The sequence below is a fragment of the Manis javanica genome, chromosome 2, assembly GCF_040802235.1.
Source record: "Manis javanica isolate MJ-LG chromosome 2, MJ_LKY, whole genome shotgun sequence".
Classification (NCBI taxonomy): domain Eukaryota; kingdom Metazoa; phylum Chordata; class Mammalia; order Pholidota; family Manidae; genus Manis; species Manis javanica.
The window spans coordinates 66,147,188-66,169,581 of record NC_133157.1 but is presented as its reverse complement, the minus strand read 5'-3'; the positions used below and the strand labels follow the sequence as shown (position 1 = coordinate 66,169,581).

General features: G+C 35.7%; 1 protein-coding gene and 1 non-coding gene across 2 annotated transcripts in view; both read right to left on the bottom strand.

The window, feature by feature from the left end:
- Positions 1-22,394, bottom strand: part of PGM5 (phosphoglucomutase 5) — a 190,606-nt gene that overhangs the window by 110,066 nt on the left and 58,146 nt on the right. The gene's annotated exons all lie outside the window — the stretch shown is intronic.
- LOC118967087 (U1 spliceosomal RNA) lies at positions 322-485 on the bottom strand. The gene has a single exon (XR_005053892.1). It is a non-coding gene; the product is annotated as a U1 spliceosomal RNA (small nuclear RNA).

The following is a 22,394-nucleotide window of genomic DNA, read 5'->3' as shown; positions in this document are numbered from 1 at the left end:
GTTAATGACAAAAGTTTCTAACTAAGCTTTTCTGGTTGCAAGGAACAGAGTCTCAACTTGTTACCTTAATTAATAGGGTGGGATTTTGTGGAATGAAGTAGTTTGTAAGAATACATTTGAGAATGAGAACACAGAAATGTTGACCATGAAGCTAAGCCTTAAAAGAAATCTGGGAAACACTGACCAGACTTCAGGAACATATGTTGCTCAGAATCCAAAGAAGGTATATGGCTTGTCATATAGCTTGTCACTACTCCGGCCCAACTATTCCTTTTTAGTGGCTTCTTCATCTGCCATATATGTAGATATACATTTTTTTTTTAGGGGAAAGCGTGAACGCAGTCCCCCACTACCATAATTTATGCAGTCGAGTTTCTCACATTTGGGGAAATCACACAGGTCAGCATATCCGGAGTGCAATGGATCAGCCTCGACCAGGGAAAACCACCTTCGTGATCATGGTATCTTCCCTGCTAGGTAAGTATATATTTTTTCTAACTATATCCTCTAGGTTCAATTTTCTCATTACCCTGGCTTATCTATAACTTCCAATCACTCATGACCATCATGACCCCACCAGATTATTTCTACTTCATAACCCATAAGCTCTTGCTCATATTTAAGGAGAATTATACTTGGTTCTTACATATTCAAATTAATAAATTCAAGATTATTTAAAAGAATCTGATAGTGCTGGTAATTCTCTGTTTGTGAACAACTTTTTGCTCTATTTCAAGGGATACTAACCAGTCTGTAAATAGGCCACATTTGAGCTAGTTGCCCTAATCTGTTATGATTCAAATTCATTTTTAAAAATCAAATTAATACCATTTTTTGGCATATATGTCCTAATTATTTGTGATGTGCACTCCCCCTGGTTAGGATCCAACAACACAGAGGGATAGAATTTCTAACACCAAGTTTCATAGCTTTGGCTAACTACCACACAGATTATTTATAAATCATCTTTTGTATAATAGCCTAAAAGTATCCTACCAATGCAAATTAGAAAACACACCTGCATTGTTTATAATAGAATTCAAATGTACACTTTGATATTTATTGTATTAAACCAAGATTATTTCCTTGAGAGACTCCTAGAAACTGGTGAGTACTATATTTTTCAGAGGATGGTTCCAGACATCTTGGACTTATTCAGTTAAGTAAGTAAAGAATAAAATCCCCATCATTTTTCCTTTCCCCTTCTTTTGGCTCTGAGCCTTCAATAAGCAGAAGGTTGAAAGAAACCAAACCAACATATTTCCCAGCCTCTTAGTTTTATTTATGTATTTAGTTTTTACAAGGTTCAGTGAGCAAGGCATGGCTTTTAAATGAAAGATCACTATCACATGAGTGCTACATCTGACTTGGAACTTGATTAAAACCAAATCTGTTCATTGACCAACAGGTCAATTGTTCCCTGTCCAAGTACTGGGGAACGTTTAAGAGCACACATACACACACAGCCATCAAACTGATTTGAATTGGATGAAATAAACAAAATCTGGCTTAAATGAGAATTTGTTCTGCAGCGTCTCTCAGCTTTCAAAAAGCTTTGAAAGGAAATTTCACAGCTTGAATGACTCAAAAGTCTTCCAGTTAGTGGATTTGTTTATTAATCAAATGTAAATCAGAAGGAACTTAAATTAACTTTGCTTTCAGGAACCTTTAAAAGGTACATTTTCATATTGACTTGGAATAGCCCTAAATAATTTTCTGAAATTCAGCAACAACAATTTGTTAATGTAAAGATGTGTGGGCCTTTGGAACTTACATTGTCTTCATTACTTCCTCCATTTCACAGAGAAGGGAAGCCAACACAAAAAAGAAAGTAGAAATCTGCCCAATGTGCACACTTAGAGAGCAGCAGAATTCAGATTAGAACCTATACCTTTTGAGGCAAAAATTTTTTCTTTGGGGAGAGGAGTTAATTCTGTAGAAGCAACTACAATCTTGAAAGCGTATTCTCTTTGACCAAGAAATAACACTTTCATGACTCAACAGTATAGAAGTACTAATATAAATGTGTAAAAAGTAATATGGACCAGTTTATTAAGTGATACAGAGTGAAAAATTGGAAGCAACCTACATGTCCAACAATAGGGGAATTATTGAGTATAAGATTCAATCATTATGCAATGGAATAATACAGCTGTTGAAAAGAATAGAGTATATTTAAATATTCTGACATGGATGCTTATGATACACTGTAAAGTGAAAAAAAATTTCAGAGTGTGTGTGCGTGTGTGTGTGTGTGTGTGTGTGTGTGCGTGTGTGTGTGTGTGAGAGAGAGTAAGATGTCTGGAAAGACACACACCACTCTTAATAGTGGTTAGATATAGAGGGATTTTTAAAAATTAAAAGCAGCACAACAAAAGGCCTGCAAAAAAACAATAAAATAATCCATGCAGCATGCCAATAACCTGAGGTATTCAGCATGCAAGAAAAGCTCCTGAGCTGCAAAGAGCCGACACATGAGCAGTGGAAGCAACCATGGGAGGACTGGATTTGGCAAGGCTCCATCACTGCATTCATCTCAGCAGCCACCACAACCCCTCCAGTCTTTGATACGGAAAATTATGTTCTCCCCATCTTATATAAAGTGCTATTCAAACCCAAGTTTCATTATCCCCAGCACTCCCCTTCCAACCCGCTGCCTCCTTTAGCTATTCCTAGACAGAAATCATGGAAAATCACAGCATAGGGTACTGGAAGATCCACCTTCCTTATGAGATAGAATAGACACAGACTCTTAATAGTGCATTTTGCCTCTATATCTGTTACAACTCAAGAAGAACATTGTAAATGTATTATCTGAGGTTCCTCTGGGCACACATTCCATTGCCATGGGCTTGAGAGCTGTAGACAGGTTGCCTTTTTTGGAAAGCTTAACCTAAGCAAAGTAAAGCAAGAGCTTTAACAGCTACATTAAATCCTTGTGGGGTTTTTTTTCTTTTAATGAATTTGAGACAGAAACAACATTTATTATTATTTGTGTATTCCTAGCCTCACTCTGAACCCTTGAGGTCTCTATATCCCAATAAAATATGATGGCTTATCTGATCTGAGGTTCTCTCTGTTTCCTGGACCTGAATTTATGTTTCCTTGCCCACCAAGACACATTATAATTAAAATGTCAAAACAAAAATAGACAATCTTAAAAGCAGCAAGAGAAAACCAACTAGTTACATACGAGAGACCCTCAAAAAAATTATCAGTTGATTTTGCAGCAGAATTTAATAGACCAGAAGGGAGTAGCATGATATATTCAAAGTGCCGAAAGGAAAAAAACAACAACCAAGAATATTTTAACAGGAAGGTTATCATTCAGAATTAGAAGTGAGATAAAGAGTTTTCCCAGATAATAAAATTTAAAGGAGTTCATCACCACTACAGTCTTATAAGAAATGTTAAAGGGACTTCTTTTAAGCAGAAAAGGAAAGGCCGTAACTAGAAGAAAGAAAATTGCATTTACTGGTTAAAGCATAGAATAAAGGTAGTGAACTGACCACTTATAAAATAAGCATAAAGGTTAAAACACAAAACTAGGAAAATCAGTTGTATCTAAAATAACTAGTTAAGGGGTACACAAAATAAAAAGATGTAAAATATGAATTCCCAAAAACAAAACATGGTGGGGAGAAGTACAATGTAGTGCTTTTAGAATGCATTTTATCTTAAGCAACTATTAACTTAAAATAGATTGCTATATAAGATTATTATATATGAACCACATCCTAATCACAAATCAAAAAACCTACAGAAAATAGAAAGGAATGTAAACAAAAAAAATAACAAAAGTCATCAAATCATAAGGGAAGAGAGTAAGAGAAGAAGAAAGGCAAAGAAAAGAACTACAAAAACAACTAGAAAACGATTAACAAAATGGCAGTGAGAAAACTATCAATAATTACTTTAAATGTAATTGGACTAAGTGTCCCAATCAAAAGACAAAGCATAGCTAGATTTAAAAAATAAAAAAGAAGACCTATCTATATACTGCCTATAGGAAACTCACTTCAGATCTAAAGGAACATATAGATTAAAAGTGAAGGGATAGAAAACACCCCTTACATGCAAGTGGAAACAAAAAGTAAGCTAAGTAGCAATACTTTTAACAAGCAACATAGACTTTAAAATAGACTGTAACAAGAGATAAAGGAATTACAGAATGATAAAGGGATTAATCCAACAAGATATTACAATTATAAATATCTATGCAGTCAATAGAGGAGAACCTAAATATATAAATATTAACACACATACTGAGGGGAATTGACAATGATAGAATCATAGTAGGGGATTTTAATACCCCCACTTAAATCAATGGGTAAATCATCCAGCCAGAAAATCAATAAGGAAACAGTGGTATTAAATAACACATTAAGTAAGATAGACCTAATAGCTCATACAGAACATTCCTTCCAAACACAGAAAAACAGACATTCTTTTTAAATGCATATGGAACATTCTATAGGAGAGATCACATATTAAGCCACAAAACAAGTCTCAATAAATTTAAGAAGATTAATACCATAGGAAGCATCTTTTCTAATCACAATATGAAATTAGAAATCAACTACAAGAAAAACTTGGAAAGAAACACAAACACATGGAGGCTAAATGATGTGCTACAAAAGCAGTTTTAAGAGGGATGTTTATAGTGATACAGGCCTACCTTAAGAAAGAAGAAAAACCTCACATAAACAATCTAACTCTACACCTAAAGGAACTAGAAAAATAAGGACAAACAAAGCCCAAAGTTAGAAGACAGAAGGAAATAATAAAGATCAGAATGGGAATAAATGTAATAGAGACTAAAGAAAAAAGAAAAGAAAATACCAATCAAACAAGACCTGGATTCTTTGAAAAGATGAAACAAACTGACAGACCTCTAGGCAAGCTCATCAAAAAACAAGCAAGGGCTGAAATGAATAAAATAATAAATAAAAGAGAAGTTACATATGACAAACAGAAATACAAAAGATTGAAAAGATTACTATGAATAATTAAGTACTAACAAATTTGACAACCAAGAAGAAATGGGTAAGTTCCTAGAAACACAATGTTCCAAGACTGAATCAGGATGACAGAAAATCTGAACAGAATGATTATTAGTAATTAAATTAAATCAGTAATCAGAAAACTCCCAACAAACACCAGTACCAAGTGGTTTCACAGGTGAATTCTGCCAAACATTTAAAAGAGTCAATACTATCCTCAAATTATCCTAAAATTACTGAAGAAAAAGGAATACTTCCAAACTCATTCTGTGAGGTCTGCATTACCCTGATACCAAAACCAAAGACTATAAAAAAAGAAAATTACAGGTCAATATTCCTGATGAACATACATGTAAAAATCCTCAGCAAACATTAGTAAACCAAATTCAATAATACACTAAAAGGATCTCATACCATGATCAGGTGGGATTTATTCAAAGAATGCAGGGATCATTCAATATCTGCAAATCAATCAATATGATATGCCACATTAACAAAATGAAAAAGCATTTGTTAAAATTCAGTATCCATTTATGAAAAAAATCTCAACAAAGTAGGTACAGAGGTGAACATACCGGAGCTTAATAAATACCATATATGACAAACCTATAGTGGACATCATACACAATAATGAATATTTGGAAGTGTTTCCTCTAAGATCTACAAGAAAACAAGGATACCTGCTCTCAGCACTTTCATTCAACATAGTATTGGAAGACCTAGCCACAAAAAATCAGTCAAAAATATATATATATATATAGGGCAACCATTTTGGTAAGGAAGAAGTAAAACTGTCACTATTTACAGATGACATGATACTACATATAGAAAACCCTAAGATTGTGTAAAAACTTGATTATAACTATTATAACTAATAAATGAATTCAGTAAAGTTGCAGAATAAAAATTAATACAGAGAAATATGTTGCATTTTTATACACTGATGACAACTGACAGAAAGAAAAATTCAGAAAATAATCCTATTTACAATTGCATCAAAAAGAATAAAATACCTAGAAATAAATCTAATCAAGCTGGTAAAAGACCTGTACTCTGAAAACTTTAAGGCACTGATGAAAAAAATTGGAGATAATACAAAAAAAGAAAATACATACTGTGCTTATGAATTGGAAGAATTAATATTGTTAAAAATGTTCACACTACCCAAAGCAATTTATAGATTTGATGCACTCTCTTTCAAAACATTAATGGAATTTTTCACAGAACTAAAACAAGTAGTCCTAAAATTTCTATGGAGCCAGCCACAAAAGACCACTGAAGAGTCGCAGCAATCTTGAGAAAGCACAAAGCTGGACGTATCATACTGCCTGGTTTTAAACTATACTACAAAGGTATAGTTGTTAAAACAGTATGGTATTGGCACAAAACTAGACACATAGATCAATAAAATAAAATAGAGGGCCCAGAAATAAACCCACACTTACATGGCCAATTAATCTACAACAAAGGAGGCAAGAATATACAATGGGGAAAGACAGTCTTCTCAATAAGTGGTTCTGGGAAAACTGGACAGCTTCTTTCAAAAGAATGTAAAGCCTACTTTATTACACCATATATAAATATAAACTCAAAATGGATTTAAGATTTAAATGTAAGACCTAAAACCATAAAATTCCAAGAAGAAAACATAGGCAATAAATTCTTGATTAGTAGTCTTAGCAATATTTATTTAAACCTCTTCTTCAGGCAAGGGCAATAAAAGCAAAAATAAAAAAGTAGGACTATATTAACCTAAAAAGCTTTTTCAGAGCAAAGGAAACCATCAAGAAACTGAAAAGGCAACCTATTGAATGGGATAAGATATTTTCAAGTGATACACTCAATAAGAGGTTAATAGCCAAAATACATAAAGAACTCATATAACTCACCAAAAAACAAACAATCCAATTAAAAAAGTGAGTAGAGGCCTGAATAAACATTTTTCCAAAGAAGACATACAGATGGCAAACTGATGGATGAAAAGATACTCAACATCACTAATCATCAGAGAAATATAAATCAAAACCACTATGAGATATATCCTCATATCAATCAGAATGGCTACTATAAAAAAAAAACAAGAACTAACAAGTGTTATCAAGGATATGGAGAAAAGGAAACTCTCATGTAGCTCTTGTGAGAATGTAAATTGGTGAAGCCACTATGGAAAACAGTATAGAGGGTCTCACAAAATGATTTTTGAAAAAAACTACCATACAATCAAGTAATTCCACTTCTGGGTATTTATCTAAAGAAAACAAAAACAGTTACGTCAAAAATATACATGCACCCCTATGTTCACTGCAGCATTATTTACAGAAGACAAGATATGAAAGCAAACTAGGAGTCCATCAATAGATGAATTGATAGAGAAGATGTTGTACATGTGACACATAATGAAATATTACTCAGCTATAAAAAAAGAAAGAAACTCATGTGTATATACGAGTTTCTTTCTCTATATGTATATATATACAAAGAATAAACCGGTGTTTGCCAGAGGAGAGACGGTTCAGGGTTGGGCTAAGTAGGTGAAGGAGATTACATATAAAGGCTTCAAGTTATAAAATAAATAAATAACAGACTTAGAGTATAGCATAGAGAATGCAGTCAATAATATTGTAACAACTTTATATGGTGACAGATGGTAAATAGACTCATCATACTGATCATTTCATAATGTATATAAATGCCATATAATTATGTTATACACATGAAATGAATATTGTATGTCAACTATACATCAATTTTTAAAAAGGGAAATCAAGAAATCTCAAGGTACACTAAGACTTGTGCATTTTATTATATATACCTCAATATAAAAATTTTAAAAATCTTAAGAAAAAATGAAAATGAGAACAACAAATAACAAAACAGATGGAATGGAGAAAGAACAATTCTATGAGGAAAGTTTGTAGCTATAAATGCATACACTAAGAAAAAAGAAAGATATTGAATAAACAACCTAACATTACACCTCAAGGGACTAGAAAAAGAACGAAGCCCAAAGTTCCCAGAAGGGAAGAAATAATGCAGAGTAGATCAGAAATAAATGAAATAGAGAATAATAAAAATATTAACAAAACTGGTCCTTTGTTGGGAGGTCCTGATTATTGATTTAGTCTTACTTGTTGGTCCTCTGTTTAGATTTTCTGTCTACATAATTCAGCCTCAGTAAGTTGTATGTTTCTAGGAATTATTCATTTCTTCTAAGTTGTCCAATTTGCTGGCCTATAATTATTCATAGTAGTCTTTTACAATCCTCTGTAATCTTGTAGTAACAGTTATAATGTCTCTTCTTTCATTTATAATTGCATTTTAGTCCTTTTTTCTCTTGGTGAGTCTACCTAAAGTATTGTCAAGTTTTTTGGGGGTTTTTTTTGGTATTATTAATGTACAATTGCATGAGCAACATTATAGTTATTACTAGACTCCCCTTATTATCAAGTCCCCACCACATATCCCATTACAGTCACTATCTATCAGCTACTAGAGTCACTACTTGTCTTCTCTGTGTTATACTGCCTTCCCCATGTCCCTGAGTCCCCCTGACTACATTATGTGTACTAATTGTAATGCCCCGTTTTCTCCCTTATCCCTCCCTTCCCACCCAACCTCCCCAGTCCCTTTCCCTTTGGTAACTATTGGTCCATTCTTGGGTTCTGTGAGTCTGCTGCTGTTTTGTTCCTTCAGTTTTTGCTTTGTTCTTATACTCCACAGATGAGTGATATCATTTGATACTTGCTTTCTCCGCCTGGCCTAAGTATTGTCAAGTTTTATCTTTTCAAAGAACCAACTCAGTTTTGGTTGAAGTTTTCCTCTAAGATCAGGAATAAGACAAGGATACTCATTCTCACCATTTCTACTCAGAAGAGCACTGAAAATCCCAGCCAGAGCAACCAGGCAAGAAAAAGAAATAAGAAGCATCCAAATCAGGAAGGAGTAAATAAAATTATGTTTACAAATAACATGATTTTATAAATAGGAATCCCGAAGGACTCCATGAAAAAGTTATTAGCACTAATCAATAAATTCAGTAAAGTTGCAGAATAAAAGATCAACATCCAAAAATTAGTTCTGTTTCTATACACTAACAAGCTATCTGAAAAATAAATAAAACAATTAATTTACAACAGAATCAAAAAGAACAAAATCCTTAGAAATAAATTTAACCAAGGAGTTAAAAAGATAATACTCTGACAAGTATACTGATGAAGAAATTGAAGACAAAAATAAATAGAAAGACATTCCACACTTATGAAGCAAAAGAATATTGTTAAAATGTCTATTCAACTCAAAATCATCTGTAAATAAAATGCAACCCCTTTCAAAATTTCAATGGTATTTTTCATAAAAATAGAAAAAATAGTCATAAAATTCCTTTTGAACCACAAAACACCCTGAATAGCCAGAGTAATCTAGAGAAAGAGAAAGAAAACTGGAGGTATCACACTTCCTGATTTCAAAATGTATTAAAAAGCCATAGTAATCAAAACAGTATGGTACTGGCATTTAAAAAAGACAGATCAAGAGAACAGAATTGAGAACCCAGAAATAAACCCATGCATATAAGGTCAACTATTTGACAAGGGAGACAACGATACTTAGTAGGGAAAAGACAGTCTTTTGAATAAATGGTGTTGGGAAAACTGGATATTCATATGCAAAAGAATAAAACGGGACCCCTATCTTACAGTACTCACAAAAATTAAATTAAAAATGGATTAAAGACTTAAATGGAAAACCTGAAACCAGAAAACTCCTAAACACAAACATTGGGGAAAATTTATTTGACATTGCTCTTGGCAATGATATTTTTTTTGATATCAAAAGCAGAAGCAATAAAAGCAAAATAAACAAGTGTTATCGCACCTGCACAACAAATTAAAATTAAAAAGCTCCTGCACAGCAAAAGAAATGATCAACAAAACATAAAGGCAACCAATGGAATGGGAGGAAATATGTGCAAACCGTATATCTGAAAGGGGGTTAATATCCAGAATATAAAAGGAACTCATACAATTCAACAGCAAAAAGAAAAGAAAACAGAACTAACACAATTAAAAGCTGAACAAAAGACCAGAACAGACATTTTTCCAAAGATGATATACAAATGCCAACAGGTCTGTGAAAGGGTGTTGAATGAACATCACTGAGACACAGTGAAATCAGGGAAATGCAAATCAAAACTACAATGAGATATCACCCCACATGTAACAGAATCACTACTATCAAAAAGACAACAGATAACAAATGTTGGTCAGGATGTGAAGGCAAGGGAAGACTTATGCACTGTTGCTGGGAATGTAAATTGGTGCAGCCCTGTGAAAAACAGTATGGAGTTCCCTCAAAAAATTAAGAAGAGAACTACCACATGATCCAGCAATTCCACTTTCAGGTACATACCTGAAGGAAATCAAATCACCATCTCAAAGAAATACCTGCACTCTCATGCCCACTGCAGCATTACCTACAATAGTCAAGACAAGGAAACAACCTAAGTGTCTGTGGCAGATGAATGGATCATGAAAGTGTGGTATATATATTTAGTCAAAAAAAGAAGGAAATTCTGCCATTTGCAGCAACATGGAAGAAACTTGAAGGCATTATGCTAAGTGAAATAAGTCAAACAGAGAAAGATAAATATTGTATGATCTCACTTAAATGTGAAATGTAAAAAACTGAACTCAGAAACAGAGAGTAGTGGTTTTCAGGGTAGGGGTGGTAAGGGTAATGGGTGAAGGTGGTCAAAGGGTACAAAGATCCAGTAATAAAGTAAATTCTGGTGATCTAATGTACAGCATTGATTACAGTTAACAATACTGTATTGTATACTTGAAAGACAGAAGACTTTAAAAGTTCTCATTACACACAAACAAAAAGTGGTAACTGCGAGGTGCCAGATGTGTTAATTAACCTTATTTTGCTAATAATTTCTCAATATACATGTATTGAAATCGTCAAATTGTGTACCTTAAGCTTATACAACATTCTATGCTAATTGTATCTCTATAAACCTGGAGAAAAAAAAGAGACTGTGTAAAATTCATTGTTAAAACTAAAAAATTTAAGTATTTAATGCATATATTCATATTATAATTTCTTAATTTCAAAAGATAAAGAATTCAAAGAGAGACTTCTGACTAGAAAAGAACAATCACCTAAAGGTTTTCAAATATTCTGTCTGTTTTTTATCATAAAAATAACAAGATATGAAGAACACCAAATATACACACTTAAAGGTATGGGAAAGGAAATCTGAGATTTCCCTTAAAATGAGAAAGTTGAAGTCATTTTTATACCTGGGAACAATGGCTGTAAATCTCCAAATTAGAAATAGTATCCAGGGAAATTTGATTCTAGAGAAAAATCACGACTGAATTAGGAAATAAAAATATGTTTGGAGGTCAGTGAGGAAAGTACAAAGCTTTACATAAATGTTCTCCTAATTTTGCTTTAAATTATTTACCTTGTATAATAATTATATACTAGAATGGATTACAAACAATGATAACATCTGGAACTAGAGTTTATCTTAATAGAATAAGCATTCTGGAAAGGAAAAGCATTAAATGCATTCACTTGGTTATCCATGAGCCAAAGCTCATTACATCTACTGCAGAAACAAGAATTGGGATATAAAACAAAACAAAACAAAACAGCCGTTCTAGAGCTGGAAAATTCAACCTGTAGAATGGTGACAAATATCTCATGGTCAGATTTCAAAACTGTGGAGAAAACAAAAGGAAACTCTATTTCTAAAAGTATGAATTTTGAAGAGCTGTTTCAATAATCTATGCTTACTTTACAGGATGTTTCTACATTTCGAATGGCATATCTTAAAATAACAACTGAAGTTTTTTAATTGGGTTTTGCCTTTCAAATAAAGCCCAAAAGTGTTTAGAGAATAAAACAAATAACAACCTCAGATACCCAGATTCTGTTCCTCCAACACAAACATTGAATCATATTCCAGATCACTGGCATTCTTCTCTGTGCAACAGGATTTTGTTCAAAGGATGAGTGTGGGAGATAGGATAAAAAGAAACTATCTTAAATTGCAACAACATAGATTACCTCTAAGAAAGATTTCTGAGCAGTGATAGCTCTTTAACTCTGGAATGGAGGCCTAAGAAAAACTGACCTGTTCTTCTGATGTTGGGACAAACAGAATGAGTGCTCTTGAATCCAAGACAACATAACTCTTATCAACCAATGAGAAGTTTTACGTGGAAGAAAATTTTCATTGCATACTGTACAAATTTCATTCCAAAATATACTTGTTTCATTTAGCTTCCAAAACACTTCCAAAGACCACTGTCAGGCAATGAGTTTTGTATTTGTGGAATATAGGAGCAGCAAACACTTCCTGAAGGAAAGTATGAGTTGGAAGTTTGGATTAACTCTTTGCTATAAGTTTGTGTTAGTGGTAAGTACATTTAAGTGTCACTCTACTGTTTCAAAATTTGGATGCATTTTTTTTTGGTTGATTAGTTAGTTGGCTAATTATTTTTAACATTTGATTGTATTTGCTGCTCTAGAAATGAGAAAAAAGTAAACTTCTTACACTAGGAATGCATTTAGTTTAATTGGATCTCTGTCCCATATCAGAGGTAGAGAATATATATTTTCTTGAGAACCATAATAATGGCAACTAATACATACTGAAATCTTGCTATGTGCTAGGAAGCATTCTGAATGCTAAATTCTAAATTACTTCATATAATATTTATACCAAGACTGGTATAATCCTAATAATGATAAAATTACTGAAGCAGATACTAAAGTATTCCATCCATGTACCTTGGACAGCTGGACAAATCTAAACCAAGACAATTTTCAGCTTCATTTTGCAGATGAGGAAAGCAAAAAGCAGAAAGGTTAGATTTGTCCATGATGACCCAACCAGCAAGTAAACAAAGTCGGCATTTGAACATAGTACTGCACCAGTGACACCACCTCCCTAGTTTATACAGCAGTGATTTTATGCAGGAAATCTGAGTTATGGGGAGCACTCTTCAAAACATAAATATTCATAGAAATTCCATAAGTTTCATCAGATGTATGTGCATATGAGTTTGCAGAATGTGAAAGAACAGCTCCAAGGGGAAACCGGGTCTCCTACAGCTGCTTTGAATTAACATTACGAGCCAACATTAAGAAATGAGAAGCACAGAGCAGAGTTTCCTTTAACTTCCACTCCTGGAAATCCTGATTCCATGCAGAATCACAAACTCCAGATATATATTTCCATTCTCCTGACAGGTTATTAGCTTTCAGCTGAAACAGAAGATGTGATCTTGGCTCAGGGGAAATAGGAATTAGCATGCCTGCCTGAAAGCCAGTCAACAGAGGCAAAGAAAAAAAAGAGACATGGGCACTTTTGAAATAGGAGCTGAAATGAACAAGTTTGAAAGAATTTGGCCATCAATACTAATCTGGTATAATGAAACCATCTGGGTTGGCCAAAGACAGGTTAAACACCTACCAAACCTCAAGTGACATGTACACATATGAAATTGTAACCAATAATCCATGCAACACAACTGTGCTTAATCCATTTCATTTAAAAGTTGCAGATTATTAATACTCTGGAACACAGAAAAACTCCTTAGTCCCAGAGATGATCATAGGCTAAGTGGAAATCTTGGGCAGATGATATCTTTCTGATCAAATTACAATTAATAAACATTATTAAATAGAGTTTTATCTCTTTGTAGATTCAAATGCATTCATTTTTACTAAACTAGATGACTGTAAAATAATGCATACAAAAATACATAATATTTAACTAAACTTGAGGAGTTCTCTAACAGTATTTATAAGGGAAAAGCTGCAATATTCTAACTCATAAAGAAAACTTCAAGTCATTGCTCAATAGTGTGATGTCCAACATAAAACAATCTGGCATCTGAAAAACTTGTCAGAGTTCTCTGAGGATTTCCACAGAAAACAACAGTAATTAGAATTCTGGAGCAGGACTGCCCTCTTTGACGATCTCTGCCCTCAGAGTTTGAACTAAGCCAACAAGAGGCTTCATAGTAGACCCAAGATTGGCTTTCAGCCAGCCTTCAATAAATTACATAGACTCTTGAGGAATCGGTTGAAAAACAACCCAGAATATGAGGCCAAGGAAAACTTTTCAGAACTATTTGCTCAATTTCTGCTCCCCTTATCAAAGTTTTCCAGCAATAAGCAAGTGTGATACATATAACATTTAGACAGGGGTTTATTTATACACAAGTCAAAAGCTCAAAACTGATTTTTCCTGGGTTGGCCAGAGGCCCCCAGCATCCATGCCCACAGCAGGTGGCCTTATGATGCTCAATAGGATCAAAGGGGGATTTTCTGCTCCAGAGGGGATTTGGAAACCTTCCCTACCCCTGCTGTGTCAAGGAACTCTGTTTTCACACCCTGCCTCTTGCAGCCCCGTCTGCAGTTCTTTGACACAGGATATGGTTATCAAGCACAGCAGAGGCCCCTTCTGTCATCCCAACCTCTGCAACAAGATCTTGGTTACAGAACGACAGACATTAAAGGGTAGATGATTAAAATATTTGACCAGACCAAGGTCCCTTACCTGAAATCACTTACGTCAGTCAGGGCATTTCCTCACTTTAACCCCTTCTCAAGGAATTCAGACTGAAGACCAAAGTCTTCCACGCCAACTGGAGGCTGCTCTTAGGACCATGTGCTGCATCTGCTGGTCTATCTCTAGTTTCTAGCACCAGTGCCTGGCATTTTTAATAAGTATTTGATGAATGAATATTTTCCCAGGTCGGGTGACTATAAGGAGCCTATCCTGTATTAGCCATCTGCTCAGTTTATTTCCACTGAACACTCACTGAGACCTTATGACAGCGAGGCCCCACTGGGATGCAAAGATGACAAAGGTACAGTCCTGCCCTGCTCTGGACCCTACAGTCTAAGGAGAGGCTCATAGTCAAGAGACTTTTATCAAGCTTACACATGGAAATATGGTCACCAAATGTAGATTCTGAATCTTGCTGACTGTTTTCAAGAGGGAATTTAAGCATTCTGTGACATTCTAGGAAAGTTAGGGAGGGGTATTTGGATAAAGGGAAAAGCTCAAAAAACAGGAGACATAAAAAAGTTTCACTCACTTAGACTCCATAATTTCTCCTCTGGAACTAGTCCCAGAGAAACTGGTCCCAAAAAATGCCTAAATGTACAACGATGTTTTTCACTGTATTATTATAATAGGGAACAACTATAAGCCATTTAGATGTCCATCAATAGGGGAAGAGCAAGTAAATTACAATACAACTATAATGTTAGATGTAAAAACAGAACACAGATTTTTATAAGGTACTATGATTGGAACCATATATACATGAACAAAAATCAAAAAGGAGTTAAAAAAACTATATGTATGTGTAAGGAAGCTGAAGGTTACAAGTATTTTTTACATAGTCTTCTACTGGATACAACAATACTGGGAAATAATATAATACTAATAATAGTATGAAATTGGCTATGAAATAACAATAGTATGATAATGAAGCTATATTTTTTTTTCACAATGAGGAATGGAATTTCAGGAGAGTAAGTGATTTGTCCAAGGTAAGAACAGAAAAAGTAAACACAAGAAGACATCTTAACTTAAATTCTTTTTTTCCATTATACTACTCTGCTTCTGGAGAATGAAAATAGTTGCTAGGCTAGCATAGTAGAAATTTTTGCTAGTTCTTAGTCATCAATATACTTCTTTAAATAATTTTGGTATCATTAATGTACAATTACATGAGCAACATTATGGTTACTAAACTCCCCCCATTATCAAGTCCCCACCACATACCCCAATATAGTCACTGTCCATCAGTGTAGTAAAATGCTCTAGAATCCCTCCCTTCCTACCCATCCTCCCCAGTCCCTTTCCCTTTAGTAACTGTTAGTCCATCTTAGGTTCTGTGAGTCTGCTCATAAATTTAATTTTTAAAACATATTTAGAGTAGCACAAAGGGGTTTCACACAACAAATAACAATAACAAACTTCGCTGAGAACCAGAAGGTGTTTCATTTGTATTTAATAATGAAAATCAGAAAAATGAGTCCTAGTCTGCTTTCAATACAAATTCATTTTGATCCCATTGTAGAAAGCCACTTGGAGCATCCCTTGTCACTTTAGTGTCCTGAGTTTACAAACAGCAAAAGTTAAAGCTTTGCTTTAGTTTATTAATCTTTAAAAATTGATAAGGTGTTATATATAACATGGCCAAACATGGCCAATGAACACAATTGCTTCATGATAGTTTCCTTCCCACAGTCCAAGCAGAAAATTATTTAATCTGAATGTTCAGCACAGAGGTTTTCTGGATTAAAGAGATTTCTGCAATCTAGGCACCTTCACTCCACATTATGACAATGCTTAGGATAGGATTTGATCCAACCCCAACATCCTCTAAAAATACTCTCTTTTATTTTTTTCTCTCTACTGTGTATATAAAGGAATGCAATATCAAAAGTATATTTGCAAAGTTCCAAGTCAGCTTCATCCAAGATACATATAAAATTGAAAGCCTCCACCTTTACCAGCAATAGCACCCTGAATTCTCCATCACTCTGAACCTCACCTCCCTCTCCCCCTTTCATAGTGGACTAGACTGTTATGGCATCACAACCAGATGGGACACTTTCACTGAGTCTTGTCTGCCATCTTTTGAAAACAATTCAACTATTTGGATATTTCTACGGTGTAATCAAAGGAGTTGCCTTTGCCTCTCTTGCCTTCCAGTTGCTTTCTTTTTTTCCCTAACGTACAAGTTTTGATGCAGCATTTAAAACTTTGGATTATTCCTAAACTTGTCCTTTTGTCTGCCAAAGGGCAGAAAACAAGGATGAGGCAACCTTGACTACAAAGCTAGTAAAGAAAAATCCTCAAAAAAAGACCCTGCATTCTAATTCTTGAATTATTTGTTTGGAATAAGAAATATTTTTTTTTTAATGAATAACAAATGAACACCTAGAGACTTACATCAAATTTGCCTTGCTAGAAATGTGTTTAACTACATAATTGCATTAATTTCACCAATTTTGGACATCAGCAGACAGATCTAAGTAGGGAAGGCAACTTGAAATCATAATGTCAGATTTTGGAGGGGATCTTTAAAATCACATAGTTCAACCTCCTACTATAAAATCCCTCTATGGTAATCAAACCAAATAGAAGCTATTTGTTTCAGAGTTTCCTTTTCAAGGATGTCCATTTAATTCCTTTGCAGAGCAGCATTAACAAAATTTCTCTTACATCGAGTCAAATTTTCTCTCTCTCTAAAACTTTTACCATATCTGCCCTCTGATTAATGCAGAATAAACCCAATGCTTTTCAGTTTGATAGTTTAGGTTAAGATTTCTCCCAAGTGGCTGCCAAGGAGCCCTACTGCTCTAAGAGATGTTTACAGGTATATTTTGGTTTGTCGTTCTTGGTTCGAGTAAGTTTAGGAAAGGCTGCATTCTGTAACCCTCTACTAGAGAATCACAGCAACCTGTTACAGGCTGTGAAAACTTAAAAACAAACAAAAAATTATTCTATCTTTATTTCACCCCTTTTCAAACTTATTTTGTCTGTGGAACCCCTCTGCCTTGTTTTGAAATACCCATTGACATTTCTCATGAGCCGTACTCTGAGAAACACTCGGTGGGAAATGCCTAGCTGTTTTTTTCTTTTCTATGCTAAATATCTCAGGTGTTGACAACAGCTCCTCATAGGAAAAATGTCCAGACACTTAACCATCCTTGTTCATCATGAGGTTATGGGTGCCTGATGGGCGGGTAAGGGAAGAGAGCAGGGAGAAGAGGAGTTCTGAAATGAAGTTAAAAGAGAAATGGCCACAGGCTCCATCTGTTTTTTATTTTCTCAGGGGCCATGACAGTAGTGACATCTGGATGAGTTTGCAAGTAAAACCCAGCCTCTAATTCAGCCCAGTCTTCCCCATCCAGGCTAATTCTGTCTCTTTAACATTGTCTTGTTTCCCTGTCCACTCCTTGCTCCTCCCATGGCAAGGAGAGAAGAGAAGAAGGAGGAGTTATGTATATGCACGCCACACTTCCCACTCAAAATGTTGTGTAGTAGTTGAGAGCTGTCTCTTATTACTCATGCATGGAATGCTAAGAGATCTTCAAGGACCTGAGCCCCCAAAGAGAAGAGAGGAGAGAGAGACAGAGAAATGGCCTGCCTGAAACTGTAATCATTGCAACCTCTCCCCTGATGTAAACTGTGACTACAAAGCTCTTCAGCCCTGCTCCTTACAGCTTTCTCCTTTCAAAGAAGCTTTGCTACCCTAGGACTTAACACTCTTCTAAAGACAGATTATTGTGTGTTCTTTCTTATTTGCAGAATGCTTTTATCCTAGTACTTATTTTCCTATTACTATGTAAATTTATTTTATTTTATTTTCTCATCTACATGTTTATCTTTTTTTACTTTCCTAAATGGGGAAGAGGGAGCCCAGAGCATGGATAGAATCTTGAGGATCAGTTGTGTTGCCAAGAGGGGGGAAGTGGGGGGCTTCAGCCCCACCCCCACAATCTCTTTCAGTCCCTCCCTATAACTTAACTAAACATGAACAAAAACTGAGCCCTTGCCTATTGAAAGGGGATTAGAGACAATTCCTCTAGACCTCTTCTGAAAATATTATGATGCCCCAAACCCCCATACAGGCATTTTGGAGCCAACTAATTTTACTAAATATCTTGTCAAATCATCAAACCATTATTTTATTGTTGTTGGGGATTTCCCTTGTGTTTGCTCTGTGAAAAGTTAGGAGAATTGCAGTAAGTTATCTCACTAATATAGGGTTTCCAAAAAAAATTTACTGCACATTTAAAAATCATTTCTTTATATATTTTGATATTATTTGATATATTAGTATTCATAAGGGTTAAAAAATTAAAATTCTCTTCATGTTTTATTTAACAGTTTCTTAACCTTGATTTTTGCTTTTGTTTCTTGAAAAAAACTTTATTAACCAAATTTTTAAAAATCTGCTCAGAATATTCAATCCCAAACTTAGCTACATTTCTTATTTTAATTAAATCCTCAAACAGATTCAGGGTACACTCAAAACGTAGTTACTCTGTTTTAAAACAGGATAACCAAATTTACAGACTTATAAGTTTATGAAATATTCATTTAAAATTCTGTATCATCTTCTCAAATTCTGGTACCCATGTCTTAATCTAATATCCATCTATGAAATAAACATCTTGTATCAATCAGGAAAACAGAATCAACTCAAGGTATTTCAAACAGAAGGAATTTAATATAGAGAATCAGTTACACTGGAGATGGAAGAGTAAACAGCCAAACAGAAGAAAGTGAGGCCACCTAGAGATCTGCAACATCAGGATTCATTCATAACCTTCAGGGGTACACGGACAGCAAGAGGAGCCATCCAACAGAAACGAGGCTCCTCATCCATAGGAGGAGAGAGGAGGCTGGCAGTAGGCAGGCCCTTGGGGAATGTAGCTCTCTGAGATACAGGGCAGAGCAGGGGAAGGGCCCTGAATGGATCTAAGTACAAAAGTAAAAATGGCCAGAACACATCCCACCTCAAACTTGTCACACTCTGTACCCTGACACAGACACAGGCACCCACATGAGCATGTGCACACACACACAAGCGTGCATGCACACAATTATTCTTTCATCTTTCCTCAGCCTTGCCTTTCAGAGAAGGAACTACCCATTGTCAAACCATAAATCCCAAGTCATATTACTTTGTTCAAAGCCTCTATGATCATCATAACACTTTAGACTTCATTAACACTTCTGCTGTTTCACACCATCCATGCATTTTAATTTTAGTTTCCACAAACATCACATGAGGCAATTCATGTATTAACATCCTCATTTTATAAATGAGGAAATTCAGAGAGATTAAGATATCTAATGTATCACAGAGACAGGTCCATTCCTGGATTCTTCAGGTACGAAGACCAGACTCGGTGAATGCCTGAAGGTCACAGGTGTGCAAAGTAAGATCTCTAGGCTCTAAGTCACCACATCTCACCATAGCCTAATAAATTAATCACAGGCAATAACCAGCCCCTCTAAATTGACTTATGCTTCAAGTTACCCATTTTAAGAAAAATTCATCACAGCAATAATTTGTATAGTGCAGGACAACTCACAAAGTGCCTCCCTATTTCACCATTTGATCTAATAATATTCCTGAGATGCATCATGACTACCCTGTATCTAACTTGCAGCATTCCGAATGAATAAACTCAAGGTGAATGGGGCCATTTTTTTTTTATTCCTCATAGACAGTATGAACATTGTGGTCTGCTACATGAATACAAACGGGTCAGTTTCCTTCATTTGTGCTGAAGATTACAATTAGAGAACTTTTCCTCAGATGTGACCTATTTCTGACTTTTTCCCTGACCCATAAAATCACAGACAATAAAGCAGTTCAGACTCAGTATTTGGAATACACCACACCTCAAAGACTTGCCGCTGGGAATAACACAACTCCATGGTCTTCAGAGTACTAGAGTGAGGGCTGGTCTGTGCTGACCACCAGGAAGAGAAGGAATGGCCAATACCATTAAATATTTGGGATTCCTCCTGTACATTTGCATAAAGCGCTTGATGGTAACTTGATTCGGTCTAAAAGCAATGACAGCTCCAAACACTGGGGTCAAGGCACTGCATGCAGTTGGCAACTGTCATTAAGCAGGACAATAGATCAAAGGCAGCCACACCATTCAGTTCATTTACAGTCTGACTGGAATTTGATTGTAACAGACAGTCTTCCAGCAGCGCTAGCACTCAACAGAATGGATAGGACCTCTCAGTAGTGTCAAGTCTAGAGAATTCTCACAAGAGGCAAGGGGGTCATCTCAAAAGAGAGATAAAGCCTGCCCTAGCTGTAACACCAAAAATTCTCATTTCTACCATGAAGATGTTCTGTTTGAACTCAGGGAATATGCAGAGGGCAAGATTTCATATGGGTGCCTGACCTTTTCAGATGGGGAGCACTTAATTGCTAAGTTAAAAGAGCCAGAGATACTGGTTCCCATGAAACGCTCCTAAGCAAAGCTAAGTGTCTGAGGAGACGATCTGCAGAAGAGCTGTGGGAATCCTCCCTGGTCCTACTTCCTCTCCCAGCAGCCCTCAGGTATGGCTTCTTCCACCTCAGTTTCAAAATGCCCAGCTGCGTCTGAAGCAACACCCACTCTGTTCACTGCCAAATCTCCCCAGGAGTATCTCCACCCAACTAACTCTTTCAAACCAAGATGCCCTTCCTCTAGACAGTTGGCTGATGGTAGAAATGATGAAGGAGGAGCAAAGCAGAGGTCTAGGAGCTGATTATTAAATCTATTCATGTTTGTTCTTTTGCCCATAACATGTCCAGGGATGGGTTCTCCATATGTTTGCTGGAAACTACCAGCATCATGGATCTTTCAAACTGAAAAAAGAAAGCCAAAACACCTAGGACATATTATCCTCTGTTCATCTTCTCTCTCAGATAACTGGATATATGTTTCACAGTGCCTCTAGCTCCCTCTTAATTAAAAAATAATAATAAACAATGGAATTGAAATCAATTATTTTATGTCATATTAAATAAAATTTTCATAAGATTTCTTTAATCTGATTTTTCTGTCAAAATCCCAAAGTAGTTTATTCCTACATACACACTGGTTGTGAGGCATCTAGTAAAGTAGTAAGTCAAAGTTTACAACCACTTGATCCTTATCACATTCTCTTTTTTCAGTCGCCTCTGAAGCTCACTGGTTTCTCTCACAGTATCATTTTCCCCTCTGAACTTCATCTCCCAACACCTCCTTCCTTCCTTCAACTGACACCAAAACGAAGAAGCTGTGGGGTGGCAGGAGGGGGCTCTGGCAGGCACTCTGGCAAGAGGTGTCTAAGTGGGGAGGAGGAGAGGAACCTGGCCAGGGAGCTGGTCATGCCCTACTCTACCTGCAGCCAGCCATAAAGCCAACTCCCCCCAGGCTCCAATGGGGTTGAGGGAGTTGCCACCAAAGGTAGAGCCCCTTTAAGCGCAGGTGAGTTCAGCACAGTGAGTCATCTCCATGCAGTGAAGGCAAGGTGAGAAAAACAGAAGAAGTCTGTACGGGCAATTGCAGGGCTGAGTTTTCTTCTTTCCTCAATACAAGCATCCCTTCTCCTGCCACCCTTTCAGCTTAGGACAAGCTATCAGTGACAGAGTGTTATTTCTAAAGTGCTTCTCTCTCACACCCGCAACACTGCAGGATGTTAACTAAAAGGTCTGCAAGCTAAAAATAATACCACTTGTCTGTAAAGCTGAGCAGAGGACAGAGCTGGGTCAGAGTCCAGGATGCCTTCGTCTAAGCTGAAGCAGAGAGAGAGGAGATAGAAGCCCCATGGGACAAATT